General features: G+C 36.4%; 1 protein-coding gene across 2 annotated transcripts in view; it reads left to right on the top strand.

Moving 5' to 3' along the window:
• LOC138328513 (diacylglycerol kinase zeta-like) overlaps nucleotides 1–15,341 on the top strand; it is a 101,911-nt gene that overhangs the window by 18,778 nt on the left and 67,792 nt on the right. The window lies entirely within an intron of this gene.

Here is a 15,341-nt window from a genome sequence, read left to right as displayed (position 1 = left end):
AATGATTTAATTCAAATAACATGTCAATGTTAATACAAACCATTTTGGTATATACAATTGTATATTGTCTTATGACATCCTTCATATGATTTTGGTTTGTTACAATTTTATATAAAGATTGAAGAGTGTCGTTTGTTTACCAAATTTTGTAGGTTAACAGATGTGCTTACAATACAGTCATGCATAACTAGGTCATAGGAAATATTTGCATGCATGATTGGTATTAAGTAAAGTTATGTGCAGAGTTACTTATTCTACATATTTGTAAATAATATATGAATCACGAATGTAGGTGTGATACATGGATGAGTTGATGTATGTTGTAAATATTGATACAATTGAGTCAGTAATGAAGGTCAACATATATGAGTTTTATAATGTACATGTGGATTCAGTTAAGTCAGAAAAGAGGCATGATCAGAAATGCATGGATGAGTAAATTAATTGTTCATTGTTCAGCCAGGGTGAGGTATACCTTTATGATAAGAGATTACTGTTGAGATTCTGACAGAAAAATCTTATTGGATTAATCAAACGGATTGATTATCGATAGTTCAATTGGTTAATGAGGAAAGTTTTGGAAAAGTTTTAAAACAGATATGTATATCTGCTACATATTTGTTATTTTACTGAAAGTTAAGTTAGAATAAGAGCATACATAAAACACTGTTATAACAAACCTCTGGAGAACAACTGAATGACTTTGTTATATAAGCATTATTACCAGGGAGTTTAACTGAATGACTGTATTATAATCATCATTACCGAGGAGTTTATCATTACCGGGGAGTTTGTTGTACATCTTATACGAACTTGAAGTGAAAAGTGCCATGAATTTGTGTGATCATTATAAACATGTTTTACTGTACTCCGTTTACCTGTCATATTACTCCCTAGTTCTTTATAGTTATAATGCTAATTACATGTAACATATACAATCTAAAACCATATCATTTTGAACTATTGATAGTGACAGTTGAAGTTTTGATCAATTGTCTTCAACCTGCCTCGATCAATAGCTGTCAGTTTTTAGGGACAATCACCCCAACACTTTTTAAAGATTTATTATACATGCAAACCATCCAGTAGTGCAGTGAAATAGTGTATACATTGTATATCTGAAAAAAGTTGAGTTTGACTGGAAGTATGACGCATATATATTGTACATCTGAACAGAGTTAAGTCAGAAATAAGGCATTAAGTTTCATTAATGTGTACATGTTTGATTTTAGATGTTCAAATGACCAAGGTTAGCAGTTTCAGTGAGGAAATCTAGATGGTCTTTCCTCATATATACATATATATGATCGGTGTATGTTATAAAACACTTTCAAATTACAGGCTGACTGCCCCCTGCTGTAGTATAAAGGTGTGATTTTCTGATTTGTGACGGCAGACATTTAACTGTTACTGTGTATAGGTAGTGTACTCGAGGGCCAATATCAAACTCTTTAGCAACATTATAAATGATTTCCAGTTTGTATATAATATTTATGATACCTGTATATATATGTAACACAATCATTACACACTCACTACAGCATGTTTACAATACCATCTATTTTCTACAAGCTATATACCTTTTTATATAACCATACATCATATTTAATTTATCGGTAGTTTTACCTTTTAAAAATTTCTTAGGGACAAAGGGAAGTAACTCTGATATTCTTGGACAAAATATGCCGGTTCGCTGGTGTAAGGTAATTGGAGGTAACTCTAACAGCTTTATCCACCTTGTCAGTTTATGTCTCAGGAAAATAAAAATTCCAAGGGAAGTAACTGATATGTGCTTCAATGGAATCATATGATCTGTTACAAAACATATTGTTGGGAAAGTCTTTTTTTGGCAATTTTAGATTTTTTTCATCTTTAAGATCCATTGAAATGGTTCATGCCTTAGGAGGTCTGGTTTCTGATAGTAATCAGATTGATTTTGTATTGGTCCAGTTTCATTGATATTTTTTAGTTAATCTTAGGAAATATTTTAACACAAAAAGAAGCATTTTAAAGATGCTCCACCGCTGACAAATGGTATTTTTTCACTATCAAAAGCAGGAGTAGACGATGTAGTATTTTTCTTCAGTTACTAAACTTACTTACTTTACACCATTACCACCTTTGAAAAGTTTGAGCTTCTAATTTTACTTCAAGTTAAAAATATGAAAAAGAATTAATTGCATCCCGGAAAAAATCTGTGGCACTATATTCTATATGGAATGAAGTATTGATTGCGCATGCACCAAAGGCAAAATAAATTATTTTATGTTATTTTTTGTGTTAATTATACCTTTATATACACGATTATTCACAAATTTTTGTTCAAATAATGAATATCATTTATGCTCTGTCGGCGGTGGAGCATCTTTAAGATAGACAATTTAATTCTCAATTTGAAAACACCAGTTTATCTGTGAAAAATCATGGTATTCTACAAGATGCCCAGTTCTCATTTAGATAATGGGGTTGAGAGGTCAGATGGTTATATAATCCAACATAGTTGTGCACACAAGTGCTTTGTAAATGTTTTCGGGTGCAGAAATACTTTTCAAACTTAGAATGATGATGTATTAAGCACTTCCAATCAAATTAGATTAATATCTACCAGATAGTAGAAAACATACTTAACATAACTTTAACTCATAACATGTAGTGGTTCAGCCACTCGCCTGTCACCTAGCCAGCCAGACATTGATCCTCGGCATGGAAGTGAGAAGATAAGGGTCACCTGCCCGATGATGTGCATTTTCTCTGGTACTCAGGTTTTCTCCCACTCTAAGACCCCTAGCGCGCTTTTATCCAGGCCATCAAAAGCCATCATAAGTTATATAACTTCATGTGGTCTTTATATACAGGTAAAGAGATGTTGAAATAGACCATTTCTCACCCTGAGAAAGTGGTTGTATTATACATGTGGTCTTTAAACAGAGGTGGTCGCTATAAAGGCAGGTTTGATTGTAGCTGATAAAATTTTAAATGTAATTGGATAAACAAAAGGTCTACTGATGAAAAAACAAGTCAGGGAATCGATGGATGTTGAATACAATCCAAACTTGTATCTATTTTTCTCCATCAAAAGTCAAAGCACGCCACCTATAAAACAAGAGTTAGTATTTTAGGGCGATAATGGTACATGGCAACATGACAGATCTGTGTAGGGAAAGCTGACTTACTTGTGGGGTAGAAGGTTATATCTCACACCTAATCTCAGTGTTATGTGATCCCATGGCCCTTAAGTACAGACATCACTATTGGCTGGTGTCCTTGGTGACACAGCATGCAGTGGCTGTTAACTACACCGCCTGTCATTGGCTGCTGTCCCCAGAGATGCTACTCAACCAACCCCTGGCAGCCTCCCAGCATCACATGATTTCCTTTGTATTTCTGCCAACCTGTCTGTTGGTTCTACAAACAGGTTCCTGATACAATTCTCAATGTACCAGTATAAGGATATGTGTATGGCCATCTCCCTTCCATCAGAGCTATCTATATGCCAATTACCTTTCTGTACATGTTAATATGGAGACATTTTGCCCCGTACCAAACTAAGGCCATAGTTGTGTTTTTTTCTGTTTTGCGTCCTTTGGAATCTCCAAAACCTACCAGCCAGCAAGGGAAAAAACAAACACGAAAAAAATAACACAGAGTCCACGCTTTGTCTGGGATGCTTACACTTGGACCAGTTTTGTTCTTGCAAGTGGTAGAATAGATAATATTTTCATTGGAATGGAGCACAAACATATTTCACTATTAAAAATTATTAAAAGGATTGTCAGATTGAAATATGAGAAATTATGTTTTCCAGAGTATTTGTTACAAAATTAATCTATTAAATGCTGTTGCTCGTCTTCATATATATATAGCCTTTATAAAAGAACATTTAATAGTCTTTTTATTCATCGTATTGTAAACTAGATTTCAGTTTTGAATTTATACATACATATGCGCCACTCTGACAACAGTAAAAACAATTCTACAAACTTTGACTTATAGCCATCTTGATTTTGCCTTGCCATTCTCTGCAAGTCAGAATTGACCATAACTGCGATTCATATTTACATTAATCCAAGCTACAGTGAAACTTGCTTGATACCTGTCATAACTGTACTACCACAACTACACACTCGACATAATGCATACAGTTTGTTAAAAGAAAATTACAACATTATATTTATAATTTTGGAAATTTTATTCAACCAAAGAAAAAATATTTCTATTACACTATTTGACTAAGAAACAGTGTGTAAAAATACATGACTTGTGTTCAATCAAATAAATTGATGTGGATTTTAAATGTTATATTTAAAAAATGATTCAATATATTTAATATCAAAAGTATTTCAGCAGATTTTTAAAAATATAATCTTAAATAACCTTTGCCTCCAGAACACTCACTTTGATTGGGATATTCTAGTATCAGTTTTACTCATCGATATCATGATGTGAAAGGCATAAACTTTTGAAACTTTTCATTTTTTATTATCTTGAAGTTTGAACTCACAGAATGCACCAAACAAACCCCTCTAACATTCTATTCCTAAGTTGACCTCAACAGGTGAGTCATTTTTCGAGGAAAGAAAACATTTGATCAGAGTTTTATTCGAACCAGCTATTGTTCTTTCAAATCTCGTAAATCGATTGGATCTAGGGTACTGGCTAAAAAATGCCTTCGAGCATCGCGAATAACTTTGGTTTACATACTTGGAATCGAATGCATATGGATATATTATCATTTCATTGTTCTGAATGACCGAAACACATACGAACGAATTTGACAACTTTTCAGCCATCCTCACCCCCTCATTTTTCCGAGAAAAAAGATAGAAAGCATACTACATCCAGGCATCACCTCGCGATTGCTAGATGTCTATTCATGGTCTTTGCGGTGCTTGAGCGATAGCAAGATCAGTGTATTCGCTGTACGTGAGTCAAGGGTTGAGGTGATACTTACAGCAATTGACAAAAATCAAAACCGGAATCTGGAATTTTTATTTTTCGTCCGACTTTTTAATGAAATCTAAAAATAATAACTTGTGTTTGTTTTTGCCCCACAACAGCACAAATCCTACCCGCATGCGGACGCAAAACAGAAAAAAACACAACTATGGCCTGAGGTAGTATAATGGAATCAGCTTGTCCTTGTCTGTCTGTCTGTAGACAAATGTTGTCTGGACAATCCCTCCTAAACTACTGTATCAATTTCAATGAAACTTGGCATCAATGTTAACGAGTATGTGTGGATGTACATGCAGGTTTATATAGGGTCATTTTCCCTTTAAACAGTAAACACAGGGACTTGTTTAATGTAAACAGTCAACACAGGGATATGTTTTCTGTAAACGGTCAACACAGGGACATGTTTTCTGTACACAGTCAATACAGGGACATGTTTTCTGTAAAAAGTTCAACACAGGGACTTGTTTTTGTAAATAGTCAACACAGAGACATGTTTTCTGTAAACAGTCAACACAGGGACATGTTTTCTGTAAACAGTCAACACAGGGACATGTTTTCTGTAAAACAGTCAACACAGAGACATGTTTTCTGTAAACAGTCAACACAGGAGATGTTTTCTGTAAACAGTCAACACAGGGACTTGTTTTCTGTAAACAGTCAACACAGGGACTTGTTTTTTGTAAACAGTCAACACAGGGACTTGTTTTCTGTAAACAGTCAACACAGGGACATGTTTTCTGTAAACAGTCAACACAGGGACATGTTTTCTGTAAACAGTCAACACAGGGACATGTTTTCTGTAAACAGTCAACTCAGAGACATGTTTTCTGTAAACAGTCAACTCAGAGACATGTTTTCTGTAAACAGTCAACTCAGAGAGATGTTTTCTGTAAACAGTCAACACAGGGACATGTTTTTCTGTAAACAGTCAACACAGGGATGTTTTCTGTAAACAGTCAACACAGGACTGTTTTCTGTAAACAGTCAACACAGGGACATGTTTTCTGTAAACAGTCAAGTAACACACAGGGACTTGTTTTCTGTAAACAGTCAACACAGGGACTTGTTTTCTGTAAACAGTCAACACAGGGACATGTTTTCTGTAAACAGTCAACACAGGGACATGTTTTCTGTAAACAGTCAACACAGGGACATGTTTTCTGTAAACAGTCAACACAGGACATGTTTTCTGTAAACAGTCAACACAGGACTGTTTTCTGTAAACAGTCAACACAGGGACATGTTTTCTGTAAACAGTCAACACAGGGACATGTTTTCTGTAAACAGTCAACACAGGGACATGTTTTCTGTAAACAGTCAACACAGAGACATGTTTTCTGTAAACAGTCAACACAGAGACATGTTTTCTGTAAACAGTCAACACAGGGACTTGTTTTCTGTAAACAGTCAACACAGGGACATATGTTTTCTGTAAACAGTCAACACAGGGACTTGTTTTCTGTAAACAGTCAACACAGGGACTTGTTTTCTGTAAACAGTCAACACAGGGACATATGTTTTCTGTAAACAGTCAACACAGGGACATGTTTTCTGTAAACAGTCAACACAGGGACATGTTTTCTGTAAACAGTCAACACAGGGACATGTTTTTCTGTAAACAGTCAACACAGGGACATGTTTTCTGTAAAAAGTCAACACAGGGACATGTTTTCTGTAAACAGTCAACACAGAGACATGTTTTCTGTAAACAGTCAACTCAGAGACATGTTTTCTGTAAACAGTCAACTCAGAGACATGTTTTCTGTAAACAGTCAACTCAGAGAGATGTTTTCTGTAAACAGTCAACACAGGGACTTGTTTTCTGTAAACAGTCAACACAGGGACATATGTTTTCTGAAAACAGTCAACACAGGGACTTGTTTTCTGTAAACAGTCAACACAGGGACATGTTTCCTATTAAATATTTAACACAGAGAATTGATTTCTGTAAGAAATTCAACACCAGGGACATGTTTTGCTGTTAACGAGTATGTGTAGATGTGCATGCAGGTTTAGATAGGGTCATTTCCCCTATAACAGGCAACACAGGGACATGTTTCCTTGATAAAACTTTAGCACAGGGCCATGTTTCCTGTTTACGACATGTTATTACTTCTGTAATCTATAGACATGTTTTCCTATCTGATGTCCATGGGAATTTATCTGCATGATGTCCATGGGAATTTATCTGATGTCCATGGGAATTTATCTGATGTCCATGGGAATTTATCTGATGTCCATGGGAATTTATCTGATGTCCATGGGAATTTATCTGATGTCTGTGGGAATTTATCTGATGTCCATGGGAATTTCTTTTCTTTTCAAAAGTCTATATAGGAACTGCAACACACAATACAGTAAACATGTTTCCTTACTCTTTTTTGGCCTTATTTTTATTTAGAGACTCCTTATAGCAAATTCAGCTCACTAATTACTGGTTGGAAAGTCAACACCATATTGGTTATTATGTTTCGAAGGTAGCAAGGTTTCTTTGCAAGGCTACAATTACCAGAGGGTTAAATTGATAATTCCGGAAAAAGGCTAGAATTTAATTTGAATCAAGATCAAGATAGAACATTTGAGTAGAATTTTGTGATCAGCAATAGCTGGTTTGTCGCTGTAAGTTATGGAGTTAATTAACATTAAACGTCTGCGTTAATTACTGTTTTCTTCTTTATTAAACTACCAGGTTGCCCCTATGCCCTTCAGAGTGGCTGCCATGCAATTAGGCAGCGATCAATAATGCACATTTTTGTCTCATATATGACACTAATTTCATATGGTATTCTTTATCTTAATAAAATTTTCCTAATTACTTTGTTTAAGACTTAAAGTCATGATTGTTTTTTGTGTAGCTCTACCGCATCAGTCAAGGAACAACCATTGCCTCCTATCTCCTAATATTTGTAAGGACAAAAACCATCCCAAAAACAAAAGCTTTTTTAAAAAGACTTCATTGTGTCCGCGATTCTTAGAACAGTATTTTAACTGGTTCAGAGGTACAAGCGGTTTCCTTTTGAACCATGAAACCTCCCTGGGATCTCTAGTTATCCTCTGGGGAGGGGTTAAGTTTACTATAGTTTATATAGAGAAAACACATTCTTGAACATTATTTGGTCATTTGTTATAGGAAATGAATCAAATGTCAGAATTATCAGTTTGAGATGGCCATTGAATCCTATTAACAATTTTTTCATGACTGACCCCCAAGGGCCATAGGGGCGGGGGCAAAAGGGGTCAAATAAGCTAACACTTCAAATATCTTCTTTTGAAATTCTGGAAATGGTAGAATCAAATAATTTTCATAGATAGAAAAGTCTTAAGGACCTTAACAAAAATTGTGAATTATATGACCCTGGGATCTCACATTTCCTCTTGGGAGGGGGTTAAATTTACTACTACTGTTTATATAGGGAAAAAAACATTTCTGAGCATTTTTTTGCTCAATTTTCATAGTAAATGAGTCAAACTTGGTAAGAATTATTAGCCTGAGATATAGCATTTTAACATTCATATCAGTCCTTGTTGACCCCAGAGGGACACGAGGGGTGGGGCCAAACAGGGTCAAAATGACTAAAATTTCAATAAATCTTCTTCTGAGTTCTCAGGTTACTGTTTTGTCGGTCTAACCGTTGACAAAATAACTGATGTAATACCTCGGTATCTTGAGCGACAGTATTATCAACTGGTCGAGTGGTTCTGTCAATTGTCTGGAGGGGCGGAGTTTAGATAGCCTACCCGACGTCAGGCGATAGAACAAGTTGGCAGAGTTTAGGCAATATGCATATTGCTGCCCCTGATAAGAAAAACGTGTGTGGAAGATCTTAAGCTAACGGGGTACTGACGGACGGTAAACTTTGTCGTGAAATACTTGATCTTCATTATAAACTAAAGGATTATCTTTTTAATGAGATAATTAAAAAAAACTGATGTTACGAGAGGAGGTTGTCAAAAGATTATAAAGAATGTGACTTCATGCGGAATATTTATCCCAGTCACCTGTTTATCGGAACCCAAGCAAAATTACCAACAAAGTCTTAAGTTTATAGAATAAACAGTCATAAGATAATGACCCGTTTATTGGAGAGGAGTGTTCGTACGCCACAAACAGTTCCATCGGCCATATTAGAATTTAGAGGCAATTTACTGCATTTCCACGTAAGGCCTAACGATAACAGCGTTAGATCTATGAGCGTACGATGTTTGTCCTTGAATGTTTGAAAAAATGGCACATTCTGTAAGAAATCCATTAACAGCTGATAAACCTGTTGTGAATTAAACGTACTTTAGACGGCATTGATATTTAAGAAGTTGATTGATAAAGAAACAAATAGAGGTAAACTTACCGCGAGGCGGGCCTCACGGCAGCCATTATGTTGTTCTCGAAGTAGCCTAGCTAGCATTTGTGACGCACATTCCTACCGTGAATTATGCTAGCTATGACACGAAAAGTTATCCATTCTATCCTGGCTGAAACACGGACAGCAGCTCATGAAAACCGCTTTCTTTGAAGAAACGTCTCTTGTAAAACGTCTCTTGTAAAAACTGCGTGTAACAGAAAGTATGGACACATCCTGCAGTTCTTATGAATACGGTAATACCCGATGAGCTCAGGATAGATCTAGTTCGTATGAGTACGGTAATACCCGATGAGTTCAGGATAGATCTGTCACACGTGGGTCACACATATCACATGATATAAGCCACGCCCACCAACCAATCAACTCGCGTTTAGCATTATATTGTAACCCAGTATGCAATATTATTGTGCAAGTTGCGCGGCGAGTACATCACTGTCATCATCAACGGTTAGACCGACACGACAATAAATGGAAGCAAATACTCTTCAAAGATTAAAAACTCAAATAAATGTATATAAAATCTCTGACTGACTTCAAGGGCCAGTATATAATGTTTAATATGTCTTTGTTTCATTCTACATGTATATCTGAACTCAGGTGATTGTTGGTAAGAAAAGCTTGTAATTCAAATTTTTAAAACTCGAATCCAGAGCTTTTACATGAAATCTGTTTAAAGTTGAACACAACGCTTGTTTTCTGGGTCCGAATGCTGCTTGTTGGGAGAAAATCATTGATGCTGTAAGGTGGTGTAACTGTGAGCAAAGTGACAGGGGAATATTATAGTGTTATTAGCACTTATCCATGGTAACACTATTTTCCTTGGTCGTTTTAGCATACCTGGTAAGTGAATTAACATGAAATGGAGGTTGATCAGAGTTATTTGATTAAGGTGAGGTAAAAGACATTTCTACTGGGGATTGACAGCCTGCTTTCAGGAGTTTTGTGGGTGGGGCTGGAAAAAGGATAGTTTTATGTGAGTGAAGGTAATGTGATGGTAAGGTCAGGTGAGTGGTGGTCATGTGAGGACAAGGTTATGAGAGGACAAGGTCATATGAGGGCAAGGTCATGTGAGGACAGGGTCAGGTGAGGACAAGGTTATGTTAAGGCAACGTTATGTGAGGGCAAGGTCATGTGAGGGCAAGGTGAAGTGAGGGCAAGTTCAGGTGAGAACATAAGAGAATTTAAATTAAATGTTGATGTTCTTTGGAAAACACAGGAGACTTAAAATTAAGTATACAATGTACATTATATGTAATGATTTCCTTCTGAAACAAAGTTATGAATTGAAAGAATTTCCTTCTGAAAAGAAGTTATGGATTGATAGAATTTTGCTCTCTCTTGGGAGTGAGACAGTGCCATCAAAAATCCAATGTGTTTGTCATGCCACCATCTGTAGATACATTTTATACTGCTTTTCTTAATTCTTACTGGTACTATTTAGTAGATTTGTTTTAGCTGGTAAAGCAAACACAGTCATAATTGATTGTTCAATTGATGGACCATGTGGTGTGTATATAAATGAAGGACAACCTGTAGAATGGTATCACACTTCACTACTAACTTTCTTTACATGACAGCTATACTAACTATTTTATGACATGGTTGCACCATTGCAGTTTTCCTAAACTTCCTTCAGTGTCATTGAAGCCTAGCCTACTGTTCTCAGGTTTAGGGATCTGTTCTGTTTCCACTGGTGCAGCTGAACTGATCATTGATTGGGATGGCTAAGGTAGGGCAGGCCAAAGACCTTTGACATGGAAACAATGCCTTTAAGTGGCCACTTTGTAACCATGGTTACCAATCTCAAACTTCTTTATATGCGAGTTTGAGGTGTAATTTACCGCAATGAGATGTTGCTTTCAAGTGCTGTTATTTTTTGGGTTGATTTTAAATCCTAGATGTCTCCCTTGACATCTCCTCACCTTTGGCCTTTCGTTTAGTGCTCACCCCTGTGAGGATTCTTTGGGTTCTGTCCTCTGGCTGAGACACAGCGTAGTCTATATTACCATGAAAGTGGTAGTTTGTGCTCCTGCTGAGAGAGCTCATCATTTAGGGAGTTGGACAACCTGTTCAGTAAAATGTGACCGGGTGGGGTGTATTGTTAGGTGTCTGTTGTGACACGGTTCAGTAAGATAGCACTATAAAAAGGGAAAGAGTTCCACCATTACAAAGAGGTACAATGGGAATATATCACAACCGCTCAAAACATAGAGACACAACATATACATGACACACAGGGGAGGCTGTCCTTATATGACCCTGGCTGTTATTATGACTTTGGTCTAACCAACCAACCAACCTCAGCAGTAGCAATCATCATTAAAAATCTGTATTAATCTTCGTAAAAATTTCTGAGATTGATATTCAGCTCAAAGGTTCTTTAAATGATTTTGACTTGTTGTTTTCTTTAAACTTTGGAACGGTTGAAAAAGAAGTTGTTAAATAAACACTTGTGTAAGATTCTATTATATTGAATTGATATCGAGCCTCTTTGTCTGAAGATGGTTTTACTGATTAATTTTGTCACTGATATGTACTTAATTTGCTTTTCTTTTTCTTTTGGATATTGATTATTGAAATATGGATCAGAATTAAAATTACTCTAAGCTAAAAAGCTGTATGTAGATATCAAATTATCTTTTTGCAATTTAGTTTAGAGACCTCTACTTCACCATAATTGGTTAGCACCCAGTAATTTCTTCTGAAGAAGAAAAATGTGGTTTGAAGTTTCCTCCGGAATCATTACAATGTGGCTTCACGTTTGCTGATGTTGTGTAGAATTTCTTCTCAAAGTAAGGTCAATTTCTTCCTAATTAACATGCAGGGATGGAAAGTTTGATCAACTCAAGTACTTATCTGAAATGGCTGTACGATTTTAAGGGGTCCTGGAGGAGTGATAAGGTGATTATGGTGTCTGGGGGCCTGACTGGGGAGGGAATGGCAATGTGATAAGGCATCGGATATAGTTATCACCAGAGAACCACAGAGTGGACGGATTCTATTCAAAATATATGTACAATTAATAATCTTTTTAGGATGTAGGCACGATAATGTTACAAGCCTAATAGCGAATATTGTAAAGTAAATAAAATTTATGGCATTGTGATATTTCCGATCAGAATACGGAGGATTTGCCCTGACTTAATGTTCATTATCAAGTCAGCTTTGTTCAATACAATATGATTGATTATAAGACAAAGTATCAGCATTATATATTTATCGTGTGTGATGTTATATTGATGTACTTTATTATAGATATTTGTTTATTTGATTGCCAAATCGGTCAGCTGAATATGACATGGCAATGCTAGAGTCAAAGTTAAGACTCAACTGTTAATGTAATTTACACTAATGTTACTAGTTGCTTATTAAAGTTACAGCAATTGTCGGATTCCTGTTGTGACTGGATTTTGAAAAATCAGCACACTTTGTATCAATTATTTTGATTGCATGGGCATATGACCAATGACTCAGTGCGTATATAAAGGGTTGGACCGGAAGGTCAGGCATACAGTAAAAACATGTTATATCGCCACCGGTTTTACCGCCAAACCCGCTTATCGCCATGAGTTTATTAAGAACGGATTTCCCTCCATATAAATACACCCGTTATACTGCCAAGCTTGAAACTGTCATCCGCCACCACAATCCCGGGACAAATGGTTAAAACAACACTATGATGACCTTGTTAATATTGCCAAATTTTGGGGACACATGCTTTCATAAGGTGCCTGACTACCGACTGAGAGGTATTCAGCTGAATACACTATAACCATGTGAACGACCATATGTACACAGTGAAATCAATGAACCATGGTAGAACTTTATTGTTTTTCAGGTACATGTAGGTGTTGCATGTTGTGATACATAAAATTCACTTCTGTGTTTTACATACTATATGTTAGCTCATTAGGTCAATCGTATTAACAAAATGGATCCCCTTAGTTGGTGTCGGCGGCGTCGGCGTCAGTGTCCTGGAAACAGTTTCCGTGCGATAGCTTAAGTATTTATTGTCTAATTTCAACCAAATTTGGTATATTGCTTTAAATCAAAGAGATTTGAATGAGTTCGATAATGGTCAAAATCCGTCAATATTTGCAAGAGTTACTGGACCATAAAATCTTCAAAACAGATAAATCCATGGTTTCTGCTCGATAACTTTAGTATTTATTGTCTGATTTCAACCAAATTTTGGATATTGCTTTATATCAATGAGATCTTAGATGGGATCGATACTGGTCAAAATCCGTCAATATTTGCAAGAGTTACTGGACTTTAAAATCGTCAAAACATGGTTTCGCTCAAGAACTTTAGTACTTATTGTCAGATTTCAACCAAATTTTGTATATTGCTATATATCAATGTGATCTTAAACAGGTATGATACTGGTCAATATACATCAATATTTGCAATAGTTATGGTACTTGGTAACTTCACCGAATTGTTAACAATATTTTCAACTGTAAATAAATGTTTTTTGTGATGTTGTGCAGGTGACATGTTCTGTGGAATTCTTGTGTTAACATTGCATGGAATTTGGTCATCACAGTATTGTTCCTCATGTTGAAACATGCGCTCACATACAGATAACAGAAGTTTGTATGCTATAAGACAATGTTGTTGATATTCCTAAGACCTGGCAGCGCGATTTGTATGCTATAAGACGATGTTGTGTCATCTCTAAGACCTTGAGGTAGAGAGTCCATGGTACTCTATTGAGACCTGTGAGCTATCAGTGTTGATAAAGGATTGTATATTCACAGACATATCTCTTGTTACCCGTACGTCCTCTGAGATCCTCTAACTAATGCAAGCTTGAGTCTTGTCCTCCATTGGTAACCATCTTCTCTACTTGTTAAACAGTTACATATATTGATCTCATGTGAAAAATATCTCCTTCAAATCCAATGTGAATACAAAGTCAAATTGTGTTTTGCTTATCCACTGCATGGGTAATTGAGTTTTCAACAAACTTCACTGTAACATGTTAGTGTTGATTGATTTTGCGGTCCGTTGTGGAGAAGCAATCAGCCATTCTTTTGATATTGCACTGTACAAGTCTATCTGTAGTCTGGGGAATAACATTGTAATTTGACTGCATTCTTACTATGTAGCCCATACATTAATAGGATTATAATGAGAAGCACTATAGAAATAGCTGTCATACCTTGCATGTTTGTCGGTGAGGTGGGCGAGTACCGTCCAACCTCAGACAGCTTAGGTGAGTCTGTATACCTCCTGGTCGTAATTGTCTACGTTGGTGGACATCGGCCTGTATGAGGTTTGGTCGTGGCCAAGTAATTACCTACCCAGTGTCATCCCTACGTGATCTGGATCCTTATCTTTGTTCCGACGGAATGATGATGATTTCATTTTCTATTTACATAAAAAGCATCTAGCAATCCTTACTTTGTCCGGACTTGGTGATCAATGTGACCTTTTCTTTCCTATACACTCGTAACACGAAACATTGGTTGAGTAGGAACTTTTGTTATTTTTTGGCTGTTACTGAGAACCTTGAGAAGAGTTTGTTAGTACATGGTATATATTGATTGTGTATCAGAAAGCTACAAAAACTCCTAGCAATGGAATTCTTGACAACACTTACTTACAAAAGAACCCTTTATGTTGCTACTGAACAAGAAAAGATGTTCCTTTTGTAAAAACACATTACTTAGTTTGATATTTTTATGGTTGTCATCTCCATTAACAGCTCGGGTCATTTAAGGACATGTCAGGTAGTTGTAGAAAACTGTCAGCTGCCACATTTGGGTTTCCAACCAAGCTTTAAACCCTGAGAGTAGTATAATATCAGATATCTTATTCACTTCATCACATTATCACCACGAGGTGGAGGACTAGTGGTAGAATGTCAGACGCCTTACCCAATCTGTCACTGGGACCCAGCAATGTGGGGCTAGTGGTAGAATGTCAGACACCTTTACCACTCTGTCACTTGGACCCAGCAATGTGGGGCTAGTGGTAACCTTTACCACTCTGTCACTTGGACCCAGCAATGTGGGG

The sequence above is a fragment of the Argopecten irradians genome, chromosome 1, assembly GCF_041381155.1.
Source record: "Argopecten irradians isolate NY chromosome 1, Ai_NY, whole genome shotgun sequence".
Lineage (NCBI taxonomy): Eukaryota > Metazoa > Mollusca > Bivalvia > Pectinida > Pectinidae > Argopecten > Argopecten irradians.
Note: the sequence above shows the minus strand (reverse complement) of the source record. Positions and strands in the feature narration are given on the sequence as shown.